The sequence below is a fragment of the Myxocyprinus asiaticus genome, chromosome 30 (genome assembly GCF_019703515.2).
Source record: "Myxocyprinus asiaticus isolate MX2 ecotype Aquarium Trade chromosome 30, UBuf_Myxa_2, whole genome shotgun sequence".
Lineage (NCBI taxonomy): Eukaryota > Metazoa > Chordata > Actinopteri > Cypriniformes > Catostomidae > Myxocyprinus > Myxocyprinus asiaticus.
This window is the reverse complement of record NC_059373.1, coordinates 2204007-2229709: the sequence shown is the minus strand read 5'-3', so window position 1 is coordinate 2229709 and position 25703 is coordinate 2204007.

The following is a 25703-nucleotide window of genomic DNA, read 5'->3' as shown; positions in this document are numbered from 1 at the left end:
CCCTGCAATGATGTGAGAACGTTAGTTTGTGGTTACAACACAATAGAACATAAAAAAATGTTAAAAATTGGTTCCCCCAAAAAATACAAACCTAAAAATAACCATTAGAGAACATTCTGTGGGGGTTCATAACAGGTTTGTTACACAAAAACCTCCCTGCAATGTTCTTAGAACATTAATTTGTGGTTACAAAAATAAATAAATAAATAATAAAACTTGAAAAAAGCCAAACCTAAAAATAACCATTAGAGAACATTCTGTATGGGTTTCTATTAGGTTGTCACACAACTGTAAAATGTAACAAGTTTACTTTAATTGTCTTAAAAAAATCAAGTAAATATACTTATTTGCCTCAGGTAAAGTGGACTATTCCTAGTTCACTTTACTTGAGCCAAATAAGTACATTTACTGCCAAATAAGTACATTTTACTTACTTAAGGCAGTTGGTTTACATGCTTTTTTAAGTAAGGTCAACTAATTAGATTTTACAGTAATAACCTCCCTGCAATGTTCTAAGAATGTTAGTTTGTGGTTGCAAAAAAATACAACTAAAAAAGGATGTTCCTAGAATGTTTGAGAAGAAATTGGTTCACCCAATATAATCCAAACCTAAAAATAACTTATAGAGAACATTCTGTATGGGTTCATATTAGGATGTCACACAAAAACTGTTCTGAGAACTTTAGTTTGTGGTTACAAAAATTAGAACAGAAGAATGTTCCTAGAATGGTAGAAATTGGTCCCTGGGATTTGTACTATTTCTCAACATTTGCATGCTGTCAGTAGTGAGTTAAGACTGCCGTTTGCATTTTTCCTCTGGTTGAGGTCATGAACACTTGACAAATGCTGCCAACTCGTCCCTGACACGCTTCTGTCGCCACTGCTAGAATAAATAAGCCTGGGGAGGTCAGCGAGAGCACATGGCAAAGAGTTTCGATTGATCGATGGAGTTCAGCCGACCAAGGTGCACCAGTAATGACCGTTAAAGCGAACGCAGTCTGGACTGGACTTGTTGATTAGCCGGAGGGCTGTAGCTGTGGGGCGGACACAGTATGTTGCAGTTGTGTGGATTATAGTCTGAACTGATCTGATAAGAGGAGATACTACAGCTGGAAGAGAACACTTTTATTGGCTTTATCATCACATACCAGCAGCTACACCACAATCACATCGATTTCTTGTACCTGTCTGTTCGCTGTGCAATTGTAGAGAGATGGCAAGAGCCTCAAAACACCCATAGAACAATTTTATTGCACTGAGGTTGCTCTTTCATCGCTAAGAAGTATTGATGCAGCTCTCAGCTGAGTATCAGCACAATCTCAGATGTTTCTCCTGAAAATTATTTTGGAGAAATTAAAAATATATACAAATGGCTCAATTGTTGACATACAGTAAGAGTTAAGTGCTAAAAAAATATTGTGGATGGCACAGCACAGATCATTTGCTTTTGGGAGAATCTGATGAGCAAATGTTTCAGTTCATACTGAGATCTCTGACTTTTGATTTGCAGACTTTGGTAACCCAGCACAGTTTGAGAAACTGTTGAGAAATTTGCAGTGGATTTAGGAGGATTACTGGGTCATTCCACATCAAATCAACCAAATTTCAGACACTTCCATGGCTAAAATAATTGATTTTGTTAAATGTGATGGATCAATATTTACTGAGTAATCCATTATTTTTGTCATTTTTGTAATCAAAATGACCATTTTGCCTGTGGTTTTGGAGCAAAACTACAGGTAAAAAAAAAAAAAAACATAGAAAGGTGGCAGAGTCTTGATTTTATTTATACACATTTACATTTATGCATTTGGCAGATGCTGTTATCCAAAGCAACTTACAGTGCACTTATTACAGGGACAATCCCCCTGGAGCAACCTGGAGTTAAGTGCCTTGCTCAAGGACACAATGGTGGTGATTACCACTTATGTGCTTTAGCCCACTACACCACCACCACTACCACCACTACTCCACATACACAGGGATAGGTAGGTCTGTTACTAAAATAAGTTGACTTCAACACCCATTGTTGCATTATATGCCAATGGTGTGAGTCCAAAAATGGACTTTTTTTTCCAAAGTTGGAGTGCCTAAAACTCCAGAAGTATTTAAGATATGTTAACATCCTTTTACAATTGGGTTCAGAACAATATTTCCTTTTTGTATCTTGTTTTTTAAGGCCCTGTATGGTTAAATACCTGATATATTGATCTCTCAATGTGGCTCCATGTGTAAATTGTCAAAAAGTACAAAGGCAGCATAAAAGTACTCCAGAGGACTCCAGTGGTTTAATCCATGTCTTCAGAAGAGATATGATAGATGTGGGTGAGAAGTCCTTCTTTACTATAAATCTCCACTTTCATTTTCATATTCTTCTTTTGTTTTTTGGCGATTCGCATTCTTCATGCATATCGCCACCTACTGGGCACGGAGGAGAATTTATAGTAAAAAAAGGACTTAAATATTGTTCTGTTTCTCACCTGAACCTATCATATCACTTCTGAAGACATGGATTTAACCACTGGCGTTTTATGAATTACTTTTATGCTGCATTTATGTATTTTTTGGAGCTTCAAAGTTCTGGCCACCATTCGCATCGTATGGGCCTACAGAGGTGAGATATTCAAAAAATCTTCATTTGTGTTCTGCAGAAGAAAGAAAGTCATACACATCTGGGATGGTATGAGGGGAAGTAAATAATGTTGATAGATGAGAATTTTCATTTTTAGGTGAACGATCCCTTTAAAAGCATCAGTATATTTGTCAATAAATCTTTCAAAAAATACATAAATCATTAAATGTATCACTAAATAAATAACTGAATTACAACATTTTTTTTTTTTTTTTTCAGTCACGACTGGGTGGATATGTTATTCTTGGCGAATCTTGGCGAGCATGAAAAAAATGACAAATTTTGAATGTTAATTGAGAGGAGAACTTGCCAGAATTTTGAACTTGGTTCCTCTGAAAACTCAAATGATGTCTCTTCCTCTTTATAGTGCCATTTAAAATGACAACTATTATATATATATATACTGTATTTTAATATTTAGGTGGAATTTGTATATGTATGCCTGGCTATATGTACATGTAACAATACTTAAACTTCTTTAATGCACAACATTTAATAGCAGATTGTTGTGTTGGATTTGTTTTGGATTCTCCTTTCAAAGCATTAGCCAGCTGCAGAAGTCTGTAAGAAGTGTGTTTCTCCAGACTGCACACTGTCCCATTCAGATGCATGCATGTATAGCGTGTTATTTTGAATGCTATGTGCTCATATTAACTCAGGTTTCAGGGTATTGGCGGAAAATCTGACTGTATTACAGCGATTCAGGGGCCGCTGAACACGGCTGGAGACTGCGGCATGCCGTGAAACTCAATCTCACGCCATAATTGGCAGCGATGGATCTTTAACAAGAGGGAGAGACGTCAAAATGAAATTAGTCTCTCTGGCCGCGGCTGTGCGTGATGGTGCTGTTGATTGTGATTTTTTTAAAGGCTTCTTTCACACCTCATTGGATTTCAATTAGCAGGTGAGAAGGGCCCTCATTGTCGTCGCTAACCGCGTGCTCTCGCTGACATTTCACCAGCAGGGCGGAGAGAATTCATTTCCATTCTATTCTTTCCATTCTTTCCTATGTAGAGACATGACCAGTGAGGAGAGCATGCAGAAAAACTGACAGCTCCATACAGGGGTGTAGATTCCCCCCAATAATCAAAAAAAGCAAGTATAACCCCCCCATTATTTATACCATGATCAATGGACACATGCAAATGCTTCAAGCTGTTCAAGCCAAACATTCACCCTTGGCTCCACAACCTTCTTGAATCCAGGGCTGGAGAGCCACGAGTTGTGCGCAAGTGAACAGCCCCTCCCTGGTCAGTGATCTTAAATTGAGAGAGAATGCACGTAAATCTCTATGCTCCCTGTGATAAAATAATAATAATAAAAAGTGTGATCTTGTTAATATTTGTAGTATGCAAACATACAGTGGCCCCAAAAGGTATTTAAACCCTTAAAGGTACAGTATAGTTCACCCAAAAATGTAAATTCTGTCCTCATTTATTCACCCTCACGTCATTCCACACTATGAACCTCAAATGATTCATAAACATTTGTATGTAAATTGTTCATATGTAGATTAATAACATTTTAGATGCTGTTTGTACATCCCAGTGTCAAATATGCACGTCTGATAGAACTACACTTTTCATACCATGCTTACGAATACTAATGCGATCACGTTGTATAATAACACGTTTACAAATCTCCAGATCATCTGAGTCAGTAAATCTACACGCTGAAGTTTCAGGGGAAATAACAGTGTGGGATTGGCCCAACTATTCCAACAGATGATTCAATTTATATGTAAAATTATATATTTGAGATGGCCCAATGCATGCCATTTAAAGAGCTACTCGAAAACCCAAGGAAGAACAAAGTGGAATCTGTAATTAAATGCAACTCGGCAAGGCACAAATGTGATGCGTTAGTGTGCGCCGTTAAACAAAAATGCATCAACAGATGTTTTTTTCTACCGAACACATAAGCGGCATGTAAATGGAGCTGTAGCAGCTGCAATATACATTAATTTAATGAAAATTGATCAGAATTAACACAAAAAAAATTATCATTTATGTAATGCATCCAGACGTTTTACTTTTTTATTTGTGATTTTAATTTGATTATATTGACTGTAATACAATAATTATATATGACATGAAAGTAAAAAATTACTTATGCAATGTTTATTATTATTATTATTATTAGTTTAATCAGCATAAAAAATGCAGTACAATAAATACTACCATGATGTCCAAACATTTTACATTCTTATTATTATTATTATTATTATTATTATTATTATTTATTTTTTTTCACATTATGGTAATGACAAAAAGGTTTTATGTATTTATTTATTTAGCTTAAAGGGATAGTTCACCCAAAAATGAAAATTCTCTCATCATTTATTCACCATCATGCCATCCGAGATGTGTATGACTTTCTTTCTTCTGCTGAACACAAATGAAGATTTTTAGAAGAATATTTCAGATCTATAGGTCCATACAATGCAAGTGAATGGGTACCAAACTTTTGAAGCTCTGAAAATCACATACCTGTAAGTCAGCATAAAATTAATCCATATGATTCCAGTGATTAAATCAATGTCTTCAGAAGCGATATGATAGGTGTGGGCGAGAAACAGACCACTTTCACATTCTTCTTCTTCTTGTGTTTTTGGTGATTCACATTCTTCATGCATATCGCCCCCTACTGGGAAGGGAGAAGAATTTCAAGCAAAAAGTACTTAAATATTGATCTGTTTCTCACCCACATCTATCATATAACTTCTGAAAATATGGATCAAAACACTGTAGTCGTATGGATTACTTTTATGCTGCCTTTATGTGCTTTTTGGAGCATCCAAATTTTGGCACCCATTCACTTGCATTGTATGGACCTACAGAGCTGAAATATTCTTCTAAAAATCTCCATTTGTGTTCTACAGAAGAAAGAAAGTCATTCACATCTGGGATGGCATGAGGGTGAGTAAATGATGAGAGAATTTTCATTTTTGGGAGAACTATCCCTTTAATGGTAGTGAGAAAGAGGTGGTGTTTAATTATTAAAATAATGTGAGAATGCAAAAATTTTTATTGACGTAAAAACTATTTTTGTTTCTTATCTTTTGATTTTGGGGTGAAATAAATAACATGGATATATTCTTGACAGGCTTCATAAGATTCACTCAAGTGCTTTCCACAGGATTCATGTCCCAGCTTCGAGTGTTGTAACGCAGTGCTCAAAGTTCAAATAATTTCTACTTTTACCCCAAGTTTCAGCCAATGATAACCGGGTAATTTCATATACAACAGAAGATATAACTTTACAGCAAAGTGATTTTGTGTGCACGTTTCAGCCTCATTAATGATGTCTTTTACAGTATAAAGCAACAAGAAATATGTAAAAAATGTCAAACTATATGAAGAGATATACAATGTCTCATTTTTTTTTAATGTATATTGTTTTTCCGATTATCCAGAGACCGCATTTCTTGAACTAATTTCAGTTCACCAAGAACATTTCAAGCAATTCCCAGGACTTTTTTCTCATCTAAGTCCAAATACTTGTTTTCAATGTTTACTGCTCACACCTCCCGCTTACTTGCCGAAAAGAAAACTCGTAAAATCGCCCCTCCGTGACACTTTCTGCAATGCCTGTCATGTTGAGAACAAAACGCCACTTGGCACTTAATTTTCTTTTATTAAAGTTAGTTTCAAATTACACTATTTTGCTTTAATAATTTATCAGTAGTAGTTGAGTCAAGAACTTTCTATTGAGACCTGAAACTTGATGCGAAACTCATGGATGACTTTAGATTTGACTCCTGTTGTAAAACTGGACGTGTGTCAGATTCCATGAGATTTCACTCTTGTGCGAAATATGTTGTATGTATCAGGCGTGTATTGTGCTTGCGTTTAGTAACGGGTGCAGAATGATTCCTGAAGACTCAAGAAACATACTCTATTACCACTTACTCAAGCAGAGCGTGTCATCACAAATCACTTTATGTCCCTCCTCGTGTAGGGGCCACACACACACTTACTGAAGCTCCATCAATTTGGTTGCATCTCAAGTGCGGCTGCCTCTCGGACACGCTCATGCACATCAGCAAATGAGCAGCGGGAGTTTGGGAGTTTGACAATCTATCTAAAGCTGAAGATGAAGAGTGTGTGTGTGTGTGTGAGAGAGAGAGAGAGAGAAAGAGAGAGAGAGAGTTCAGGGTCACTCCAGTTACAGAGCTCTCAGTCATCGCTTGTCAGCCCTGTAAGGCAGCCCTGGGCCTACAGCAGAAGTCTGCATGCTTACAAACTGTGCGTGTGTGTGTGTGTGTGTGTGTGTGTGTGTGTCCTTTGGAAGTGGCAATGAGCCACCACTGTAGCTGAACCACCTGCTGAAGGCTGACCGTATGAGCTGGAGCCATATACTTATATGAAGTTTACACCTCTCATCCGCACTGTTTTAAAGTTTCAAAGTTTTAAGGGTAAGAGGTAAAAGAGAAAATGAAAAGAGGTCATATCACCTAATACAGGGTCCTGGGGCGATTGTGAGCAGCTTTGTTACTGAGAGAAAAATCCTTCAATAGAGAGTGATAAACACACAGTTTCAAACACCTGAGAGGACCAAACTCCCCCGGCACTGTCCAAACGCAGTGTAAATGTCTCTCGTTCCGCTTGATTTGTTCCATTCTTGGCCGTGTCTCACTGTTTCTGCAGGGCTTTAGCGTGGAAGTTGATCATGCTATTCCTTATTCAAGCCAGACACAGTTAGTCGAGCGCGAGACGGGTGAAGGGTCCAGCCGGGGGTCTGCCCGCGATCACAAAGCAAACATTGGATGCTACACGAGCCCCCACCACGTTTCCCAGCGTCTTCTTCATTTCACTGTCACTTTGTCTCTGCCAGAGAGAAGCGTTCCTGCGACCTGAGGGAACGGTCAAGTAAACACAGCCATGAATCTCACTTGAACAAAGACCTGCCTCACTACGAGCCACAACTATTTTGTGTAATAAAGGAGCAAAATGTTGATTCTTTGTGTAGCCTAAAAATATTGCATGTTTTAATGACATTGAGGTTTAGCACGTGGGATTCAGCCATGACAGACAGACAGACAGACAGACAGACAGACAGACAGATAGATAGATAGATAGATAGATAGATAGATAGATAGATGAACAGACAGACAGACAGACAGACAGACAGACAGATAGATAGATAGATAGACAGACAGAGAGACAGACAGACAGACAGACAGACAGATAGATAGATAGATAGATAGATAGATAGATAGATAGATAGATAGATAGATAGATGAACAGACAGACAGACATTTACTACATTTAGACAGAAAGACAGACAGATGGACAGACAGACAGACAGGCATTTACTACAGGCAGACAGACAGACAGACAGACACAAAGACAGACATACAGACATTTACTACAAACAGACAGACTGATGATTAAATATTTAACCCTACTGTATGTGTATAACTTATAGCGCACTATATATTGTATACAGTATGTAAGTATTTCATGAAGATGAAACATGTACAGTATCTGTTATGTGTGTATGTGTGTAATGTGTGCAGGCATGCATGAAGGGGTTGCATTGCATTTGTGTATTCTTGTGAGCGAGGATACAGACGTGACACTGTGTGTGCGTGTGTGTGTGTTTGTGTGTGCGTGTGCGTATTCACACATTCACATGTGCTATGAGGGGACATGTCACATATGTGTGCCTGTAGCTGTTTGTGTCTGTTTTTCCACACAGAAAGCCCAGTAAAATGAACACAGTCTGAGTTTATGATGAGCATTGTGCTCATACTGCACATGCTCTGATTTCTGATTTATAAACTGTTTCCATGTAGTTGTCTTTTGTGTAACATGTAGCTTTTAGTGCGGAGTGCTCAGGCCGAGGCGTGGTGGGATGGAGCTTTTTCTTCCATCATAGAACACTTCGGAAATACCCCAGAAACAAGCTGAATCAGCATTCAATATTTACACAGAAGCATTTTGGAGGGGAAGTTGTATGCTTGATACGAGCACATCAGTTCATCTGATCTGTCAGATCCACGATTGTATTTATAAAATGAAAAGCAATCAGGTGGTCTGTCTGTCTATCTATCTATCTATCTGTCTATCTATCTGTCTATTTGAACAGTCATTGGATAAAGAACAGGAGCATCTGGGTGAGTAAATAATGACACATTATTGAACTATATCCTATTAACCTATTTTAAAAGGCACCAGCTGCCACTGATACATGCATTTAAAAGAGAAAAGGCAGTACACTTCACATTAATCCAATAAAGCAGGTCAATGTTATAGGTTCTAAATTGAGGTCTCCTCATGCATGGCTCTTGTTTCCAAATAGCCCTTTTTTCCAGCTTGACATCAGGGTTACAGGTACAATGTGGCCCGACCACTCACACACAGGTGGTAAGTGGTCCTGAGGTTTGCCGCCCTTAGCGCCCAGGGAAAATCGATCTTCCTAATACATCCACTCGTGCCAAAGCGCTTCTGACAGGACTGTTCAGCCAGGGAAATAATCATTCGCGTAGAGAAATGAAATCACAGTGATGGGGTAAATCCTCTCTCTCTCCTCTCACCGCGGTCAGGAGGGAATGCATTGGATCAGAAATAATGGCCCTGTCTGGACTTGCTTCAGGCTGGTCGACACCTCCAGCTACCTGGAGCAGTCATGCCTCAAATATCCCATTCCCTCAGTGCACGCTCTTCTCTTTGTATCTCTTTACCTCTCTTGAAGTTTCTCTCTCTCTCATCATTGTCTCAATCATTGTCTAGATTTCTCTCTCTCATGTTGAAAAAGAGCCTTGACTACATATCTGGTTCAGCTAAGTGACCTGTTTAAACTACAAGTTAAAGGAATATTTGGAAATTATGGTGAATTTTTATTTTGGGTGAACTATCCCTTTGAGTCTTTGAGTACATCTTGGAATTGAAAATGGTGTAAATTGGTCTAGTTGGTATGTTTTCCAACAAACTTTTTCTCTCTCTCCCTCAAGCTGTACGAGAAGTTAATTTGGTGATGCTGGCGATGAGGTCTTGGGAGGCTAATAGCTTTTCAAAGTAAATAAATCCCTATAGTTCATAATTAGCTATTAGCATGCCTGTCAAATGTTTGCTCTGAGTGCGGGTCGCGCATGTCTTATATTTACATCGTAGAGGTTGTCAATGTTAGCACAGTGCATGGGGATTCCTGCATGTGTAAACTGAGGTTATTCATGCGGTTAAGCATTTTAATGCACACATGCTAATCTCAACTATTCAAACATACCTCATTGGTGGACGTGAGGGGGTTGTGATCCATAGTGATTCCAACACTGATGGATTTATAAGCTTCATTGTGGGAAAAAATTTGCATTTGCAGTTGCTAATTAGAAAAGATTGAGGGTGAAAACAGCACACAGTTGGCACCACTTCAGCACCAAAATGTTGGATAGAGTCGTATATGCTAAGCGCCTGCAATCCAGATTTACCAGGTGCTAAATGCTAGGTGCTAAGTGCTAATTGTTATTCTTTACAGATGAAATACAAAAAACTGCAGGACAGCACTGATGGACACACTAATGTGTTCGATTCCTTAATGTTGTGCTTATGTATATTTTCTATTGATCATGGCAGCATTTATTCCACAAATGTTAATCAAATGATGTGTGTAACAGATAAACCTGCTGAACGGTCAACATAAAGGTATAATGATATTAACTTAAAACAACAGACACACATGCAGCGCGGCCTCGTGCATCTCTCTCCCGAACTGGCGTCTCCGGCTCCCATTATCTCGTTCTCCCGCTGATCAGCTGATTCAACGCCGGCCATGCTCCCTCATGGCCCGGCCACACCCTCCTCCTTGTCACACTCCTCCCCCGCCCAATTCAGGCCAGGGCACCACTGCCTCCTGTGAACCGCCACCTAAAAGTTGTGCTATTATGTATATGTATATTTTTTTTCTTGATCATAGCAGCATTAATTCGTCAAACATTAAAACTGGGTATGTATCCAGATGTGTGGTGCAGATTAGCACTCTTTATGTATTTTAAAGAACCAATTCAAGTGTCTGAATCGCAGATATTCCATCCCAGTAAAGAAAGGAAAATCACGTAGTGGTCCACCACAACCTAGCACTCAGAATTGATCTGCAAGAAGAGGAACTGTGTTGTGCATATTGCGTTCAGCACAGATATTTCGTCTGTGTTTCTGCCGTTAGTTGATTTGCATAATCGCTGCATAATAGTTTAGTGAATCAAGTTTGAAAAATACCGCAGGAAGCATGTGCACATAAACAACACTGTCATCGGATGCAGTTAATTTTCGTGCATTCCCCACTGAACGTGAGAAGAATGTGTGAAAATATGCCATTGTTTCCTTCAGGATTAGATTCACAGGAGTCTCAATCGTGTTAACTCGCAAACGGGAGAGGCCGTTAGATGTTTAAATAAAACTCTTCATGGGAAATGCATGTCTTACTTACTACCAAACAATGCTATCAGCCGTTACCCGATAACAAGTGAAGGTCTAAGATCCACATCGCTCAAAACACTTCTCGTGACAGGCCTTTAAAGTGTGTCTCAAGGGAGTCTGCAGAGAGAAACCAGCTCTTACATCTCGTCTGTCAGAGTGCTGGCTGGCAGGGGAGATTAGCTCTTTATTTAAAACTAGTGGATATTTCGATTGCCTAATTACTCAAAAATATCCCGGTGCAATTAGCAGCACTGGCAGCAGCCCAGACTGGAACAGCGTACTGGAATAAACACAGAGACTCCCAGACTCAAGGACTCACAAATGCTAGATGCTAATTGAATTTTGTTATTTACGTTTATGTTTGTGTTGTCTTACCAAAGGTACTTACAATAAAGGGCATTGTTGTGTTAATGGCATTTACCAAAGAACGCATGGATACAACTCAGTTGCTGAGCCTAGACTGCCTGTGCCAAGAAAAATGCTAGAAAAGCGCAAATACAAGAACGTTCCAGCAATCAGACATTGTGTTAATATTACTAAATTGAATATAATCTGTAAAAATTAAGATTTTTATTTTTTTGTACAGAAGTTGCTCTTTCAAAGCTTTCGAATCAACTTTGTCTCAGATATTTCTTCTAAAATTCCTTTGGTGAAATAAAAATGAGCACCTTGTAATCTCTCGTAATATTTTTATCCATCCATTACGATATTTAACCGTGGTTTTACAGTAGCCATAGTTTAATTATGACATTTGTTATAAATCCACAGTAACCACAAAGCATGCGCAGATGTGAATGAAAATTTGGGCCGATAGCAAGGCCCGGTCCCAGATCAAAATTGCTGAGGGTGCTTCTGAAAACAGTGGGGATACTCTGTATAAATTGGGTGAATGCAAAGTGGTAGCTTATTCAAATAATCCCTTAATCTGCTTCAAACAGTAGCTATTCTTTAATATCTTTCGAAGATTCAATGCCATAAACTTTGCAAGCTTTGGCAATTTTCATAAAACAGTATTCTTCCAAGGTGCTCACTGTATCAATTTGGTAACTTTTAAACAAAACTTTGTTACCTGATGATCTAATTAAAAACCTACACACCTGTCTCACAAGAGTCTTGAAACTTTCTTGTCTTAATTGTAATGTTTAGTGCTTTACAGGTATAGCAACTACAACGTATGGAAGAGCAAAATAAATGATCGATCACCATTTAATCAAACTCATATCCATAACAGATTTTGATATACATTTTTTTTCCCCCCCGAATGAAATGGATGTTTAGATAAATTATAGCAATTTCAAAAACTCCACCACACCAGAAACAGGTTGAATGCAGTTTTTCAGCTCACCACTCTTAAAACTCATCCTCTAGAAGACAAGCACCTTGATATTAACATACTTTCAGGGCAAAAAGAATCATTTCTAGCATTTTATTCGATCGCCTCTCAATTTCTGTTGCTATCTTCTGCGCGCAGTACATACAATTGTAGTTCGCGGGTTTTGAGTGTAGTTGCGCGACCAGCATGCAGCGCAGAGGGAACAATATTTCCTCACTGAAAACACATCCATGCGCTAAAGTTTGAGTGCTTAACATTTCACAATAGCAAAGTAGACATAAAAATCGGACTAATTGTACTTGTAGGCCTAATACATTGACTCATTGTGCACGTTTTTTCATTTCAATGCTCTTTAAAGGCATCATCCTTGCGGATTTTCCAATATTCAATAGTCCATATTCAACTGAGGGTGCTCCAACATTCATTTAAGGGGGCACCCTCAAGCACCCCATAGAATCAGGCCTGCCAATACCGATACCGATTTTTTTTTTGGGGGGGGGGGGGGGGGGATTTTTCCCCTTTTTCTCCCAATTTGGAATGCCCAATTCCCAATGCGCTCTAAGTCCTCGTGGTCGCATAGTGATTCGCTTCAGTCCGGGTGGCGGAGGACAAATCCCAGTTGCCTCCGCGTCTGAGACAGTCAACCCGCGCATCTTATCACGTGGCTTGTTGAGTGCGTTGCCACGGACACATAGCGCATGTGGAGGCTTCACGCCATCCACCGCGGCAACCACACTCAATTCACCACGCGCCCCACCGAGAACAAACCACATTATAGCGACCACGAGGAGGTTACCCCATGTGACTCTACCCTCCCTGGCAACCAGGCCAATTTGGTTGCATAGGAGACCTGGCTGGAGTCACTCAGCACGCCCTGGGATTCGAACTAGCGAACTAGCGAACTCCAGGGGTGGTAGCCAGTGTATTTTACCACTGAGCTACCTATCGATACCGATTTAAAAAAAAAAAAAAAAAAAAAAAAACTATAGGCAGGTACAGATACCGATATTTTGCACTAACCATTTTGTCATCAGATTACGTTTTTTAATTTGTAATTATGTTTTAAAATTATACAAAGAGGTACAAACACTTTCTTAATGGTCTAACAATAAATAATTTTGAATCTGTTGAACACACGACAGATCAAACTTTCCTTCCTGCTCCGTATAGGTTTCCTATAATCAGTGACGGTGGAATTTATTTCACCACAACATTCACATGACGTCACTATAAAAGACCACCATGAACTGCTTTACTCACTTTTGGTTGGGTTCGAATCAGCAACCTTCTGGTTACAAGCCCTGTGCCTAAACCACTACACCACATTATTCAAGCATCGTAAATGCTATTTTGTGAATGAGATAGCAGTAGTGAGCTAAAAAGACAAATAATTGTAATCATATCACGTTATTCCATGCTAATAACATCCCCCTGCAGTAATTGCTACAGACGATAACAAACGCAGCAGATTCAGCTGCTGCCATTAAACTCCATAGAGGTCAACGAAAACGTTCCTGTTGCTGCCGTGACAAGCAAACGTTTTGTGATTGGTGGGTTTGCGAGGGTCCATTCGGCAACTGAAAGGCGGCCTCACAAACAATCCATTAAGAAAAAGTGCCTCTAAATCAAGCTTGGGAATAGAGGCGCTAACGGTCAGCAGAGCAGAACTGCTTTCATTTATTTCTGTGGCGTGTTCGGGGAGCACCAGTGACAGGGGATACGCCGGGATGGAAACAGAGGAGGCAGCACTGGATTTTTCAACTGGCTGTCTCTTCCCTCTTTACTTAGAATTCGCCCTGAATGTGAAACAGGTGATTTCGTTTCAGACAGAACTTGAGTAGTGCTTAAAATCTCTGTGTGCAGTTCACAGTGAATTGACTCTTTAACGATAAAGAGGCATTTGGCCATGAAGGAAAGGAAGATGGAGAGAGAGAAATGCATGGATGAGAGTGCAAAGAGTGTCTCACTTCACTCCCATATTAGCAATAGCACCCAGGTAGTCAGCCATTCCTAAAGCTATTGCATTGATGTAAACAATCCAGTTCACTGAAACGTTCATTCCCTAGAAATTCCAAGTATGAACCGTAAAAAAACGCTCAGAGAAAAGACACATTTCCAGTGAATTGGCCAAACGGCCTTGCAAAACGGTCTGAATCGATTCGTGTGCTCTCTCACAGAATCATTTGGAGCGGTTTCTCACACAGTAGAACAGTATCGGGATATTTACGAATACAGAGAACAAACAGCGCTGCATACAGTGTAACTTTACCTACAATCAACTGAAACAAAAGTCTGTCTTTTTGAGAGGTAACTTTGAGAAACTTCAGCTTGTGCTGTGCTATGTGAACAAGGGGCTGTTCATACGAATGTGTTTTTTACGTCAGCTCGCGCAGTTTTTCAATCGTTTTCCTTGTAAACGTTCGCTAGATAGATGTCTTTTGACAACTCCATCACCTTTCACTGTGTTTTTATCATCTCTCACGGGAGTGCTGCATTTTTAGATGCCATATCAAGTTAAAAAAGAACTTCTTAAACTGATAAAAACGTGTCTCGAAACGCCTGCGTTCTGCTCTATTCGTTGTGGTGTGTTTTTCTTTTTTAGCAGGAGAACATGTCTGTTCTGAACGGTTACTGGAAGTAATGCTTTAGCCAATAGTTTCATGAACGCTACTCATGCTCGAGAAAATACAAAAAAAGCATATCACAAAGTCACCACAATTTAATGCTTTGGTGTTGTTTTTGAAAAAAAAAAAAAAAAAAAATCTTACTGGGGAGCATGCCCCCGGACCCCCCTAGATACAAAGTTGATTTAGGCAGATTTCTGTGCGGATCCTCCGATGAAATCCTGCAGGTGCCCATGAGACAACTCGATTGCATCATTCACAGTGTGTCATGGGAGTGGACGTTTGCCGCAGAGCTCTTTTGATGAACTTTGTTGGCTGCAGTTCTCTGATTAGTGAATCTTTCTCTTCAAGATCATGGGTAGTGTCGTTTTTTTACCAGATATTCTGCTATTAAACACGATTTTAATAAATGAAGATGAAATAATGTGGAATGAGACACAGCCCAAATATTTTTAGGTCTTTTTAGTTTTCCTAATTCACATTAACAAATGTCAGAGCAGTTTTGTCTTAAAGAGACAGTGTCCCTTTGCCCTTTAGAGGATGCTCTACACCGCAGTGCCCTGAAAGCTGATTAATTGGCTTGCCAGCTCAGTATTTTTATCCTGTTCCCCAGATGAGTGCAAACGCAATGTCCTTCCCAGTGTCCTCTTGTGTCCTACACCACGGTCATGTGACTGCCGAGGAACCCCCTGTGCCTCCAGCCACCTTTTGATTGGCTGACAGCACCCCTCATGCACGTGGCCATGCCAGAGTCCTTCCAAACGGACGGCAACCCTCGAGCAACACAAGCCATGACGTCCGTGAGGCCACAATGGAATAATTGCTGCATGTGCAGTGGAGTAAGATACCTGCAAGAGATTGCACAACTATGCTGATTAATGCGAAAAGCTGAATTTCAGCAGCGCGGCTCCTTATGAAGCCCAGAGGGCTCATGCACCATGACAATGTTGCGAGCGGAAAAACCTTGGAAAAACCTCCAGCCCAAAAGTGCGGAGGAGGGGAACATAACCTACTGAGTCTTCCAACGAAATGAAATAAAACAAAGTCACTGTTATGGATGGAAACAGTTTGTGCAATCTATTTCTAATTTATCTTTATTGCAGCTTCAGCCCCAAAGGCAATTCTGCGTTGTGTGTGACACGAAAACAGCACAAAAACACAATTCTGCTTTCACTAATAATAACAAATTATCTTCTCGAGCTCGCTATCACCAAGAAGTTGGGGGGTGGGGGAGGGGGGGGGGGGTCAATTTTTGTAAACCAATCCGAGAGAAAATCTCGCTCGTTTTGCTGATTTCCAACCAACTGTCATAAAAGCCAGGATAAATGATTTGGAGTGAAATAGCAGAAATGTTTTATGCTTCAGTCATTCATACATTTACGAAAGAGACATAAAAATGTGTTGGACTGTTTTTAATAAAAAATAAAAAATATTGTTTTCTGTGGATTATTTGTGTAGTCGGGCTCCATAACTGCGCAACTTTAAAAGCACTAGCTTTTAAAGCTGGAAAAGGCAGAATTGTTTGGAATATGAGCGTAATACTTCATACTGTGCAGTACATATTGTATACTGCCTACTTTTGTTTTTAACAATATGTGAAACGTATTATGCAACAGCAATAATACAAATATTTAATTCTGAGAGTGGTGTCCAGATATATGGTTCAAGTGTAGGAAATCTGTGAATGTTCCTGCATGTTAAAGTGAGTTTATGCCAAATAGAAAGTTGGACTGACTGTTGATCCCTTGGGCAGGCCGATGGCAACGGTGTCATTCTCTCTCTCTCTCTCTCTCTCTCTGTCTCTCGTTCTCGGTCAGAGGATAAGTGATCGGCTGAATATTTGCAGGGGAAGGTTTGTGTGTCCCTGTTGGCTAGTTTTGGGTGGCTGCCCAAGCAATTAATGGTCTTTGTAATATGTTCTCCTGAACTAGAAAACAAACAAATGCAGTGAGAGCTTTGATTAAGCGCCGATCTGCAGTTTCACAGCTTCAAAGCGGCACCAAAACGTTCCCCTCAAGAGCTTATTTTTCCTGTCCCACTGGTTTCCAGTTCTTGGGAAGTTCTTGTATTTGCGCTCTTGTGCCGTTCATGGCATGTGAGGTCCAGCTTCACACTGGATCTTGTTCACTAACCATACATACATATGTATTTGTGAGTGATACCAGTGTGAGAACGTTTTCATGCTGAATTATTTCCACTTATTAATTATTAATGAGTTATTAATATGTTTGCACTTACATTTTTTTAAATTTAGGATAAAATTTGAAAGCACAAGTGTAAAACAAATCACTCCTGGTGACCTTCGAAACAATCTAATAATTACATGTATACATACTGTACATTAATAAATATATATATATATATAGTTATTAGAAATTGAATAACTAAATGACCCTACATTATATCTTACTTATTTCAGAGTAACAAAAATAACGTTGGTTATAGCACAGTTTAACACTGCCATTCACTTTGAAAGATGCGATGAAAGTGAACATGACAGACACTAACATGCTGCATAGCATCTCTTATTGTGTTCTGTAAGAGAAAGAAAGTCATATGGGGTCTGAAACAAAATGAGGATAAGTAAATGATGACAGAAATGTCATTTTTGGGTGAACTATCCATTTAAAACTTTTGACATTGTGGCCAACTAATAGAAATAATTTTTATTTCTAACAACAGGACAGATACTCTTGGAGCGTCTGTAATTCTTTCTCCGCAATAAATTACTATGTTAAAAAAATATATATTATTATAATTATATAATTGTATATAATGATTGTAATATGGAATTTTAATAATAAATAATTATTATAATTATGTTTAATATACAGGCGTATTATAAATATATAAAAACATATTATGAGTAAAACTACACTATTAAACAATAAATTACTTTTATAAAAATATATATTATTATAATTCTATAATTTCATATAATGATTGTAATATGGAATTATAATAATAAATAATTATTATAATTATGTTTAATATACAGGTGTATTATAAATATATAAAAACATATTATTAGTAAAACTACACTATTAAACAATAAATTACTGTTATAAAAATATAAATTATTATAATTCTATAATTTCATATAATGATTGTAATATGGAATTATAATAATTATTAATTATTATAATTATGTTTAATATACAGGTGTATTATAAATATATAAAAACATATTATTAGTAAAACTACACTATTAAACAATAAATTACTTTTATAAAAATATATATTATTATAATTCTATAATTTTATATAATGATTGTAATATGGAATTATAATAATTATTAATTATTATAATTATGTTTAATATACAGGTGTATTATAAATATATAAAAACATATTATTAGTAAAACTACACTATTAAACAATAAATTACTATTATAAAAATTTATATTATTATAATTCTATAATATTATATATTATTGTAATATGTAAATATAATAATAATTCAATATAATTATTATTATTATTTTAATATAAAGGCCTATTATAAATATTTATTATTATTATTATTATTATTATTATATTTTTACTAAAATTATACTATTAAATGAAAGCTATGCTAAAAATATTATTAACATTACTATAACACAAAGTCAGTTTTTATACCAATAAAAAGCACAGACCCACTTTATATCAGAGGTCTTTAACTACTATGTACTTAAGAATGTGATACAATGTATTTTTTATGTACATATGTGTTGTTGTATTGCAGTTGCATTTAAAGTACATGCATTTTGTTACATCTGTAGTTATACTGTAAACCTTACCCGTAACCCTAAACCTAAACCTAACCCTACCCCAACCCTCACCCTAAACCCTAACCCTAAACCTACCCACACCTCAACCTCAATAGCAGCAAGTGTGTACAAAAGCACTGTATATTATCTAAATAGTATTATTTGTATAATTCAATTACATAATATATTGTGTCAAACAGTATTTTTATTACTAAAATGATTACTAAAATTGCTGTTGTGCAAAGTCAGTTTATATACCAATAAAAAGCACTAGAAAAATAAACAAATGCCATGAGACCTTCGATTATGCACCGATCTGCTGTTTCATTTCAAAGCACTACTGAAGCGTTCCACTCGAGTGGCTTTTCCTGTCCCACTGAATAGAAATTATTTCAGCGTCTTTCCCTCCTAAACACAGCATGTGTGTAACGATGCTCGAGGCTGATGGGATTGGATGAGGGAAATTGTTCTCCTCTTCATGTATCTGTCCTATTCAATTACACTGCAGTCTCTCTCCTTCTCAAACACACACACACACATACACACAGACTAAATGATGGGAACACACCCATGTACACAGGCTTTTAAATAATGATTAAGGAAAGTTCCAGTGCTGGTGGATGCGTTTTTAAAAGCTCTTTCTCCTGAAACATTCATGGCACTTTCAACAGTTCAGCGGGCCTGTTTGAATGCACTTGTGGGACGTGTTGCCTTAACGTTCTCTGAGTGCGTCTACAGAGGATCTCTCTCAGACTGCTGGTTTGATGAGGTGGGGCTTCTCCATGATGGCACATTGCTTGTTTTTACCTGGGCTTTTTGATTTATTAATTAGCCTGCTTCATTTAAGGCTTCTGTTCTTACTTTTGACACACTTGAGCAGTTCAGAACAGCATATGACCATGCTATTTCTGCAGTATGTGTACAGCGTATAATATGTGAATATTCTGCATGCATGAAATACTTGGATGACCTACTACATTTGGGTCAATGACTTGATGCTCATTTTTCCCCCCTATCTGGATCTATTAAGTTATTTAAAAGCATATTAAAATGCAATTCAAACAAAATAATTATTTGAATGCACCTTTACTGCGATCAACCTGATTTCAATTACTGAGTTCAAATATGATTTAGATTTTTCTAGGACTTGAAGTAAAAAAATGTCATGTGGTGCAACCTTCTGGAGACTCATTAACATTAACCTTCTGTAAAAGTCTCTTTAAAAGCTGAAATTCTTGTTGGCATAAGTAGTTTTAAAAAAATCTTGTATTACTTGTATCTTGTATTTATTTGTTAAAATAGACACACAAAGTTTATCAAGACATACATTGGTGCTGGCTTGACAAAGCCTTGTCTGAAAGATAGACAGATGGAGAGATAAATAGCGACAGATTAAAGCTTGAGTGACATTGTTTACATTTGATTTTTTTTTAAAGATGGAGTTTGAAAAGTCTTAGCCCGTTTCAACATTTTGTCAATGTAAGTCTATGAGGTTTTGGGGATTTTGGATCACACGTTACAGGAAAACCTTTTGTATGATCAGTGAGAAAAGACAGAGCAACCCGAGTCAGAACAGTCTGAAGGTCTGTGCCGAGTTTAGTGGATGTAGCTTGAAAGCTTTAGAACGAGTCTACAGTTTTGGTCTTTGTTAAGGGATTTTGAAAAACCAAGTAAACCAAGTTTGTTGAATAGCAGCATGTTGGCTTTGTCAAGACAACATAATAAACCATTTCCTAAAATATGTGCACTCAACTTGATCTTCCATTTCCTGTGTGATGAATGAAGTGTTTTCACCTGAAATTTTATTAACATTTCTTTCTTGACAAATAATTTTATCAGACTGCCAAATGTTAAAGGAGCAATATGTAACATTGACATCAAGCATTTAAAATGGGTACTGCAGTCCAAATTCAAAATATTGGAGAGAGTTGTCTCCTCCGCCCCCTCCTCCCCAGACTGGAAGCTCACATGGGTTGCCAGGTTGAGGGCACGCAACAGGAACGAGCAAACTGACAATGGCAAGCGACGAGCCTTACACTGTAAGTTGATCAGCTAATGTATACGTTTGCAATGTTTTTATTGTTTGCAAATTATAAACCAGCTCATGTGGATTTTTTATAACTCTATCAATGTTAGCTAGATGTATTGTTGGCTTCCATGGATGCAGCGTGCTGTGTTTGCCTGTTGACTTGTTGCAAATCTTGCAAAATACTATTGGGAAATGGGAAGTGGGCGGGAGCACACAGGCCAAAACACAAACAGAAATTCCGGCCCGGAACGGACATTTCAAAGTAGAATATACTGGCTGTAGAATTATTTTCGGAGAAGCCAGTATTTCAACTTAGCTTGTTTCCGAAATCTCTGATAACATATTATGATAATTTTATGCTTTAGTACAGTAAATATATTACATATTGCACCTTTAAGACAAATTTATTTTTTACAAAAATAATTTAATAGAATTCCTGATTAATGTCCACCATTTTAATAAGTGTGATCCATACAGTAGCCTCAAAAAGAATTTGGACTCTTAAGACGGGCATACACGTGCGATTTTCAGCTGTCATCCGAGCTCCTGACCGATTTTTTCCAGTCGGGATAGATCATGTGGAAATCGTTGGTGCTCGTGTGGTCGCGGCTCACATCCTGTGAGAGGAAATACAAACAGAGCCAAGCGGCTTACAAGCAGCTCACGACCGCCGATATTTTTTTTAATGTTTTAAAAATTCGTGTTGATTTGGCAATCTACCTGAAGCTGACCAATCAAGAGAAGGTGTTACAACTCACACGATCAATGTAAACTGAGTGTTCATGAAGCTTTTACATATTTGGAGAAAACATTCATGTTAAAACTCCCATATTATTCATGACCACATCACTGAGAATGATTTTACAGAAATGCAATGCTGTTCTCTGCTCTTCAAACAAATCATTTGCCATACAGGTTGCACTAGAAAACCATTTTTATCACTCTGATCAAATTTCAAATTTCCATCATGGTCTATTTGTATTCATCATACTTGCATTAGTTTCAGTTCTAGGGCTACATTTAGGGGGATATAGCATCTGTTATAATTGTATATGCACACAATAATCAGTGGATATGTGATAGTGCGTGTCTGGTGTAACAAAGGACTTCTAGGTTGAAAGTTCTACCTGTCAATCAACCGCTGCACTAACAAGAATTTTAAACTTTGCTGTGTGCAGCTTTAAAGCGCATTTACATGGAACAGAAGACCTCATGAATCTTCTTCAGCATGTCTGCTATCAACATGCAAGCAGTTTCAAAGATGAGAAGGACATAGCCTACATCTAAAGCTGAATAATACAGTAGCCAACTCTACTAAAATATCTCTGAATTCTGCACTAAACATCATGTTTGCGCTTGAATTAAATTCATGTATAACCGACAGAAACAGTGCACGGATTTTCCGCACTTTCTTTTTAATCTTGTTCATTTTGTCAAGTCATTTTTATTTGTATAGCGCCTTTCACAACACACATCGTTTCAAAGCAGCTTTACAGAAAATCAAACTGTATTATCTGTAATTTTGTGCGCTTTATTATCATGCAGTAAGTGGCAGCAACACACTGACATTATTATTGATGTATGCAGTCATGAAATCACACAAACCTCCATTTGAAATCTGAATCTGTGAAATGTTGGACAGCATTTGTTGAATAATGGCACTAATTGCTCCAGAATTCACCAGGTCGTAAAGTCGCATCGTGTATGAATAGCATCTGTACGATTATCAGATAAACTGACTCGTAATGTGTGCAGGGGCTCACGACATCCCGAGTGTCAGAACACGTACTGTGTACGCCAGGCCTTAAAGTTTTCAATACAAGTTAAGCTCAGTCGACAGCATTTGTGGCATAATGTTAAATACCACAAAAAATAATTTCGACTCGTCCCTCCACGTGCGATCTCCAAATGTGGTTTCTCAGCTAGGACACCTGGTTTCATATATTCACAAAAAATCACCAAGGCACCAATTGATTAAAAGTCACTGAGTAAAAATGGCTTAGAAAGTGAAGTTAGTTCTAAGACAAACTTCAGGTATTTGAGGTGACTCTCGCTTTTATATTTTCTTATCTAATGCATGTAAATTCATTCATTTTTAAATGTGTCCAAATACTTTTAGGGCCAGCAGAATCATCTAAATACACTGTTTACATTAACACTCTTTATGTCCACAAGAGGCCCGTTTCTTTGTTTCTCACATCGTTTCGCAGTGGTTTATTTGTGTTTTTGAGAAATGAGCAGCGATCTGGCTTTTGATAAGTCATTCGGAAACCTTACCTGCATTACTATATAAGGATGATGTTACATAACCCAGTTTTAGCTTGCACACAGATTTCCTCGCCTCCCAGTAATGTCAGCAGAACACATTCTAGGTCACAGGCGCTGCGACCACATGCTCCCATGATGCATTGTGCAGCAGCGCCTTTGCCAGAGTCAGCTGAGCACGCTCACTGTTTTTGATTAACTGTGCTCGTGTGCACGCAGGACAGCAGTATTTGTGTTGCAAAGAGACACATCTGCAGCATGGATGGTCTGGTTTATAGAGCCGAAGTTCAACATATTCACCCATAGGACAATCCTTGTGCATGACAGAACCTCAGGTCAGGCCGAAGTGTGTGTGTATATGTTTGTACACGACTACATGTAAGTTTGTATGTGTGTGTGGTTGATTAACCCATTCTGCGTTAGCTGTTTTTTCTAGTCTCGAGGGTCAGACTCCCTGCTATTGTTTCAACTCAAAATAAAACTCTCAGCTGGACTTCAGAGAATCAGTCATCACTAACTGCTGTATTAGTTTCCAAACAGATGCAATGCAACTTGACATGAAGGGCCCATTTTTAAGAGCGTTAAGCGCAGTGCTTACGATAAATCATAAGCGCAAAGTTAATGGGCATGGCCTTTAAGATTCTGTGTTTTCATGCAAGCATGCGCTAAGTCTAGGTGCAGATGGGTTTGGCGAAACTGGACGTGCAAAGCGCTAATGGGCTGGGTCCAGTCAGAGATTATTTAGCAGAGATGTGCCACTTCTATTAAAATGAATGGGAGAAATTGGAACGCTCAACCAAAGAGCTCTGAGTGCCCAAAGGTAAACGGATGTAGAAAGAAAGTCCCGCCTTACAGTTAAAAGAGCCAGGCACCTTTTAGATACAGACATCACCTGTCAATCAACTGTACAATGTGTATGCACAATTTATGATTCCAGTATTGTCAGATTGTATTGCTGATTTGAAATATTTTCTTTGATCGTAATCTTGACCAACCGTTTTTGAGATTTTGGTCTTTCTCCGGTCAGATAGATAGGAGCTGCACTGGCATAACTGGAAATAACCTCCTGAGAGTGTTCCAAAGGTGACTGACAGTGGACTGACTTGCTAGAAAGACTTTGGTCAAGTGCAATTTAATTCTGAGGTTCTTCTGTGGTTACTGCACTATCAGCATCCTATTATATAGTCCATTCCTTCAAGCACCAGCGATATAAACAAACACAGCACATTCATACAATTTTAGTGTGAATGGACTGTATGCAATTAATTAGAAGAATAGAAATATGGCATTAACTGCGTTGCACAAAAGACATTAACCTAGTTGAATTTCAGGCAGATTTCTATTGAAACACTCCTTTTATAAGCGTGGAAAATGTGTTTCTCATCAGTATTTGAATGTAGGCTCCATAAAATTATAGAGAATGTAAGTATTATTAATCAAATTGATCTACTAAAACACAAATTATGGCTAGTGTTAATGATTGTAATGGCCTTCCAAGTTAGGCTGTGGAATGAGGGATCTAATGTTTTTTGTGTGTGTGTGTGTGTGTGTGTGTGTGTGTGTGTGTGTGTGTGTGTGTGTGTGCACGCTCTTAACCTTTACTGGTCGATTTTGCTTTTAAATTAAATTAATTTATTGAAACATGAAAAACTTAAATGAAAACTATTTCTCAATTCAAATTACATTTCAAACTAAACTAAAATATCAGTAAATTAACAAAGTGGACAAAAAATCGGAACCATCTTTTCCAAATCCAAACATTTTACCCACTCTGACTTCCATGGCCCCTTTTGCAGCAACTTAAAAATCACTCCATGACAACAGGTAGAAAAGACCAACACAAATTTGTAAATATAAACATTATAATACTTGAAAAATCAACCATAACCTCTAGAAATTAACACATCTCATACATTTTTCTTTCATAAAACGGTGTAAGGGGGTTCGAGGGAAAGGAGAAGGCGAGAACCGGCTTGAGAAAATAAATAATAGTTTAATGATCAGCTTAACCAAAAACACACAAACATAACCACACACAGGGACGCTGCCTGTAATTCTCTCTCTCTCGAACCGTCGTCCCCGGCCGCCTTTATCCCTCGCGCGCCCCATCAGGCTGATTGGGGACCGGGCGTGCGTCATTCCAGCCCGGCCCCGCCCTCCTCCGCTCTACAAACGGCTACAACAGTGATGGTCAGGAACATAATTTGATGTTCTACTTTATTTTCAGATTAGGGACATTAACTTTATTACCACCTGCTGGTGGAAATGCCAAACTGCAAATGTAGGAACTGCATTTAGACTTTGCACTGATAACAGACCTGCTTTTGAAACGTCTTAGCGCAATGACCTATTTCTCAGGAAAATGTTTGGCTTTGCGCCACTTCGTTAACATACACCCACAGATAGTGCAACCAAGCCCACTTGTGCTTGCATGAAAATTGTCCTTAGAGTTAGAGCTCTCACGAAAATAAGTTAAGGCATTGCACACGGCTGTTGCGCTGCGCCTGCGCCTAGCGCAGTCGTGAAAATAGAGGTCCATAGACATTGCATTTGGGATGTTCAGACAATCATACAACTTGAACTATTTCTGCAGTTTGCAGTATGTATACTTTACAAAATATAAAAAGTGCTTTATAAAATTGATTTTTCTG